A 7,628-nucleotide genomic window follows, 5' to 3' on the forward strand; every position below is an offset into this window, starting at 1 on the left:
TGAAATCTTTGGTTGCCCAAACTGCACAAGCCTGAAGAGCTGTTCAATCAGACCGCTGTAAGTCTGGGGGACAATAATTACAAAAATGGTCTATTAAAAAATAACTGATGACAAAACCAGTTTGAATGATGGTAAAAACTTTACTAACTACGGACTTACTTTTGCAAGTGTAAAAGCACAAGTATGCTCTTCTTTCAAAACCATGTCTTTTGGAACATTCAGCTTTGAAAAGCCTGCAGAACACATTTTATATTAAAAAATATTGTCAGCAAAGCAGGTTTGAATAAAAATATTGCAGTGAATTTCATAATGTGAAAATAAGCCCTTAACTTTTAGATTTTGTACAACCTATTAAGCATAAAATTTACAATATCATGCATGTAATGAGATTATTTGACTAGATGATTGTGTAACAATGTATTCAACCTACCACTTTGAAATATAAATCAATTATTTTCAACCTAGTAGTAGCCAGAAGCTGTGCTTCTAACTAACAAATGAGCTAGAGGATTCCTCTGTTACTGCTAATTAAAAAGTTCATTGTAAATGTTAAGAACTGAGAGCAGCCATGACTATGGCATTGCTACAAGGATAAGGCAGCAGAATTCCATATGGCCATGATTATCCATATTTTCATGTGCTGGAGGTTTTTACTGGCTCCAGCCCTGCCTACCTCATAAAAGTCTATTTATAATTCAGAAGACTGATACAATGTTGCAGCTGTAATGGCATCATGGACTAATTCATTTATTCTATTCTCACAGTATTTTCTGTAACAGTATAAACAATTAGTGCAATTGGTACAATGGTGGACAGAATTATAGACAAGCAGCTACAGAAGGCATGGTAAACAAGATAAATCAGTGAAACTAATTCAATTGTGACAGTGGAGAAAGCATCATGAATGGAAAAGAAAGAAGTTGTGTCAGTGGGAATGATGATAATCTGTTTTCCTTCACCACAAAACTCACGTAAAATAAGACCTCCATTTTCCCTGTCATAAAGAAATCAAGGAGCTGAAAAAAATAGAAAGAAAGAGAGTGGAAAATAACTAGCTAGTCCAAGTGTTTCAGGAAGCACAACCAATTGAGCAACACAGTTTTTGTGGGAGAGCTAGAGGGGAAAATCTTAGTGTCCCATCAAAAACTGTAACAAAAAAGCATTAGTCAGAATCTCTGTAGGTCTTATCTGGTTTTCATGAAACTATGATGTAGACCTCTCATAAGGGATTCAAGGATTTATCTTAAAACAAAAGTCCGTATTGGCAGTGCAAAACGTCCATGAGAAGCTGAATGTGCACATACTTGCATAAATATAAGAATGCTTCCTACTTCCTCCAAAGAAGGCTCCAAGGAGAGCTGTGATGAAACGAAACGTGGGTTTTAGAACGTGCCCTGGGGAAAGGGCTGCACAGAAGATCGGAAAAAGCAGCGCGGAAGACGTCAGCCGGGCTGTGACAGCCATAAGGTCATTAATGTCAACTTAGCCAACACTGCTTTTCCATGACATTGCAGAATCCAGGTCAAAAGCAGACTCCTTTTGCTCCCACAAATCCCTCAGTGCTTTTTTTTTGCCCCACATGATTCCACACAACCACTATAATGTTTTATATCCTCATAATCAATGAGTTCTACCTAAAAGCTGCACATAACATGGTTGTTTAAATCCAATCTCTTAATGATTTGTGACATTATATTTGTGTTTGCTGAAAACAGTAAAGCTGGTAATCAAACCTTCACAGCAGTGATGAACACCTTCAATATGCACAACTATATTAAGTAATGGTGCCTGTTATTTTACAGAACACATCTCCTATCACCCCTCTGTAGTCTGAAACAATTGGGTTCATTACAAAAGTCATCCTAATTAATTTTCTAACACATTTACATACAATTTGAAATATCATTGGTCATATGAAATAAATCATAAAAAGAATCTGGGAGCACACATTCAGTAAAATATAGATTAACACTAACTTTCCAGTCCAAAAGCTTTGAAAATACAAGTAAAGTTGACTTACTCCCTTTTGAATAAGTCATGTTTTCTTGAAGCTCCTCTGTTATAATCAGCACATTGTAATTACTCTCTGTTGCACTTGATTTCTCCTGAAGTATCTACCCCCACCCACAAAAATACTCTGAAGTTCATACTTACAACCAAAAAAATCCAAGACCATGCTATTTTGTTCCCAAGTGATTATTATGTGTATTTTTTAATTGCAATAATGCCAGTACTTACACAATTTTCAACTTATTCTATAACTGCACTGCATTAGCAAGTTGTAAATAAGTTTCCACTAGGCATGAAAGCATATCACATATCGGAAATCTGAAGCTTCTATCTTCAGCGTGGACAAAAGTGTGACTGTCTGCTTCTTCCCCTGTGCCCTTGACCCCATTTTTTTCTTTGTATTCTCAGAAGGCAGCTTCTGCTTTCTTCAGTTTATCAGTAAGAAGCATACAGATGGTAATTTTTTCCTTTTGCTAGGTTGGGGTACTTAAGAAAGGGTAGCTCATGGGATGGGAACATTAATGTTAGCATGAGATGTGTACTTCTCTGAAATGGAAGTAGTTTAATTAATAAAGGTAGGTCACTTACTTGACACTAACACCTAAACCAAATATTTAAAGATTTGAAAAACCTAGTTGTTTCAATGAAATTCCCCTTCCAAGTGTTAAGTGTCTGGACAACATCTGTATCTGCTGAAAATCCCCAAACAAAATGTCTAAAAAATGTGGTAAAACACTGTGGTTTTCCATAAACATCTAGAGAAAATTTACAAAATTTGTATAGAAAATACTAAACGGTGTTAATGCTGAAGGCAAACATCATTACAACCATAGCTGCCTCCTCAGCTTATTATAGAACACAGAGTTACACTGTGTTGAGGGGAGGGAAAAAATAATTCAGTAAGCATATTTGTTCTTTACATATACATTTAAACTTCAAAATAGTTTTAAAATTATGATTGATGCACGGTTCATGTACCTTTAAATCACACAATCTACACAAAGAATATATTGTGGCTTTATGCTGTATTGCCAGGATGGCCAGGCTACAGGATTACGAGTTCTGTGATCCAAACCTACCCCAACATTCACAGCTTCCACATGGTTGCCTTGGGCTAACCTGTTCTTCTTATCATCCATTCGCTCCCTTTTGACTCAGATGTCAGGTCCAGGTTCTTAATTGTTAAGAATGTGTTTGAGGTTTCCTGACTTGCAAAAAGATCAATTCCCATCCAAACCTCAAATGATTTAGCTTGTATCCCACTCAGATCCATTTTAACTCCTGGCCCTATTTGCAATTCAGCGCATTGGCTCAGGGAGAATTGGTTGTTGTTGTTTCTCCTTCTTCATCCTCTGAGTTCAGGTTGCCCATTGCATGACCTTGGAGTCAGGTTTTCTTGTACCACCACAATTCAGGTACAGGCAGGGTTTGATTACTGAGAACTGTAACTCAAAATCTTGGGTGACACAGGAACTCAGGGGTGACAAGGCAGACACACCCAAATGGCTCTGCAGGGTCTCTGTCTGGCATTGGGCTAGGGAAGGTAGACCCAACCAAAAGCAAGCAGGAGCCTGCCCAGGCATTTGCACATCTTTGCTATGTTCTAGCTTCTGTGATTTTTGCTTTGATGCTCAGCTTGTTTAGTGAGTTGATGACAACCCATGACAATCTGAAAATTGACAAAGAGTTAAAACCTACTGCTCTGAAATTTAGTGAAGTTGCAAAAAATCTTACTCTTCCTCCTGGGTACCTGTTCAAATGTTTGCATTTGATTTTTTTCTTGGTATAATTCCTCTACTAGATTTCCACTAATTTTTAAATTTGGATCTTTCTTGCAGAAGAGAGTAGACCTATTACTAATACTAGGTGTAGATAACAAAAATTATGCATACCTGCACATGAAATTTAAAAAAAAAAAAGTTTTGTTGCACTACTGAATGTGAAGAGTTACCCCAGAGATTCATGTTAACTAGCATAAATCTTGTAAAAAACATAATCCATGTTGAAGAGAAATTTAAAAAGCCTTATGAGAAATTATAAGCATGTAAAGTCATGTACTGAGAATAAAAAGTACCTTTCCAGGGCTGATGCTAGAGCCAACAATATGAAATGTACTGTATTTGAAGTCTGACAGTAACATCACATATTAAAGATAACCCTATTCTTTATGATGATACTTATAAACAGGAGAACTATGAATGAGCTTTTTCTCACTTCTTATGTGAATCAAAAACATTATGACAGCTAAATAACAATATTTAACACATGATGACCAAACTGCTACAATAGAAAAACATATGAAAATATAATGTAGAGCTTTCTACAATAAATAGGATATTCCAAAGCATATTTAAACATATTAATGACTGTATTAAATTCCAGCCACTTCTTGTAGGATCCTTTCAGCAAAATATTATTGCATTTTTAAGCCAATGTATATCTGATAATATGGCAGGGATATTGAAGGCTTTGGGAGTCAAGAAATTAGCAGGCTTTAAGCTGTCAAAAAAGAGAAATGCAATTACAAGATTACTTTAGTCAATAAATTGATCTGCCTCTAATTTGGTATTATACACAAGGCTAAATTTCAAGTTCTTGCTTCTTGCTTGTTCTGAAAATAGAATTATTTCCCCATCCTTTCCAGCTTCTATGAAAATAAGTCTCCTGTCTCAAACTTGTTATGCCAAACTCCACATTTTCTACTTTGGATAAGACTGCCTTTTCCCAATGTATAACCAGGGCAAGTAGTTTCAGGGTGAACATCTCCTTCCTTCTTCACCACGAATCTGGGGTCACTTCTTTTTTAACAGGTGCACAAGAGACAAAAGCAAAGCTTCCTGGTTAAATATTATGTATTGGAAAACTATGTAGCTGGGGAAGCATCAGGCTATGTCCATGCTATTGCCTCCTGCCTCTCAATGCCACTCATACTCAAATATGACCTCTTCCCAATCCAGATATATAATAACAATATAGGTGGGAACCTCAGAGCTGCATGCATCCAAATGGTTATACTGGCCAGCTGTCTTGTTACATTTTAAACTCTAACACTACTAATAATCTGGATTTGAAAGCACTTCCTAGCTTCTGGATCTGGTTAAAAACCTGGCCTATGCTACAAATTCATGTGGATGACTGCTCTCCATCTATCACTGCCTTTCTGAAGTGCCCTGGTTTCCATTAAATAGAAGCTGAACATACAGAAGCTCTGTAAAAATTCCCTGTCCCATCCCTGTCCCCCTGCCCTATTCAGACTACCGAGAGAAAGTGCAATGCAGGATACTCACATGATTTCCCTAGAAATTAGGAACAAGCTTTCTGCTTTGTCAAAACTGAGAAATTATTTTTGCAAATAAGTCTTGTACCTGCAATCAAATTTAGCTAAATGTTTGCTTTTTCTGCTAAGATGAAGCAGAATATGGCATACAGAAATGAATCTCCTCACGAACAGATTGTGAAGGTGATCAAACAAGTGTGGGAACTGATGTAAAAAAGCTTAGCTTCTGTAGGAGAACAGAAATTGCCAAGTAATCTTTCACTGGCTTCTGAAAGGACCTGCTACCTCTTCACTCGCTTATCAGATGAAAAGTACTACATTGCCTTGATTGTAACTGACCGAGCTCTTAACTTTTGGGAAGAAAAAATTCCCAAGAGAAGAAAAGATATTTGCAGTCCATGTCAATACCTCTTACCAGGCAGTTCAAATCACTGGCTTGTTCCTGGCTAGTGAACCTGAAGTACAGTGTACTTCACCCTAGCTTTAACATCAAAATGTTTAAATAATCTTGTAAGAGAGCTAGATTGTGGCTCCATTATGGTTATTATGTAGTGTTAAACATCCCTTTAAATATCCCTTAAAATATTATAAAGCACCATGAATGTTTTGTCAGGTGGAAGAACATCTAACATCTCCACCTGGACAAAAGAAGTTGGTATTTAACACATCAATTTTTCAGGAGTCACTTGTGGAGACAAAATTTGTGTAGCACCTCCCTCTTGTCAGGTACAATGCAAGGGCACTTTACAGAGTTGTGTGGCCAAAGAGGGAAGATAATCAGCATTTCTACATCACCTTCTACTTTTTAAATCTTCGTGTGAAACATTTTATTTTTTCTATCTGATAAAGACATTTTGGCCTGAGACATTAAAAAACATCTTGCAAAAAGATTCATGACAATGCTGACATAAATGTTTTTATTGGTTCAATCATTGTGGTTTTGTTACAGAAAATGAAGAAGGGTTGCTCAAGACTATGTAAGCTATTTGAACATGATATAGTGAGATGCTAAAATAAATTATTCTGTGAGATTATGCATATGTCTGTAAATGAAGTTTAGGCTATCTAAAACCTTTGTTTTACTTTATTTCAACACATTTTGAGACTACAAATTTATTATCACTCATTGAGGTTCAGCCCAGAAATATTTTACAACAATAATATGCATTTCACACATGCCCACCAAATTTCACTGTAATTTACATCAGATCTTATTTTGATACTCTTGTAGGGCTAATTCAGAACTTTGATTTTTTAGCCAGTTTGGCCATAAAAATTTCCACATTATCTCAGCTTAAAATATTGTTTGCGTTACTTTCTGTGTACTTAATCATTGTGTCCAACATCTCTGCTTCTGGTCATTATATCAAAATGCTGTACCGAGCATTTTGTCACGTAAATGCTGTTAACCCAGGATTGCTTTAATAGTATGCATTATATTTAGTCCTCTTCAGTTCTTTCAGAGTATTTCAGTGCAATTACGAATTTTCAGATGTTTCAGATGTTTGTACAAGCCAGACTAAATTTATAATCAAAATCACCACTGGAGAAGTTTCATATTATTTTAATGAAACACAATTTAAGTCAAGAGAGTTGGAGCAGTTTAAACCTGGAGGAGGTGATTCAGTCCCTTCTTCCACACATTTTATTGGAAATGGCTTTCAAAATGGCATTAGATGAAGGTATTAAACTTTTTGTCTGCTGAGAAAAGGGAATTTTTGTTTCATCCTTAGCAAACTAGACATAAAATGCCAGTTAGGTATCGTGGAAAACAGGACACCTTCAAAAGAATATTATTTTACTGAATGTTTAGGATCTCACTAAAATGTGTCAGGTACTAGCTCTATAAGCCCCCAAACTAAAAAATGCTTGAACTCCAGTTGCAATATAGAGTCATAGCAAAAGCAATCACTAGAAAAAACACTGACTATAAAGTAAAAAGAATTTTTTTAACATGTGGCAAAAATCTGTTTGGGAGAAAAAACAAACCTTCACAATAGTGTTTTGAAAATACAGAACCATCAAAATGTAACTGTTTCATACTCAAGTCATCAATCTGATAAAGAACGTATCCCAGAAACTGCATCGCTATGATTTTCACACATCTCAGTCCAGGAGATACTGCTACACAGAAGAAAAAACTAACTTTCTTCTGTCAAGTCTATGTCAAAACAAAAATCCCAAACTCAGTTCTTTGTCTTTTATGTAGTCCAACACCATCCTTCTAAAAGATTTTCATGAACACACTAGAATGTACCATTGCCTAAATTATGATATATTTCTTGATTTTGAATGGAATCATATTCAGGTGGAGTCTCCCTGGAATACAACAGTTAGTTTA

This window comes from Chamaea fasciata, unplaced genomic scaffold (genome assembly GCF_029207755.1).
Source record: "Chamaea fasciata isolate MVZ Bird 193981 ecotype frontalis unplaced genomic scaffold, bChaFas1.0.hap1 SCAF_3, whole genome shotgun sequence".
Classification (NCBI taxonomy): domain Eukaryota; kingdom Metazoa; phylum Chordata; class Aves; order Passeriformes; family Sylviidae; genus Chamaea; species Chamaea fasciata.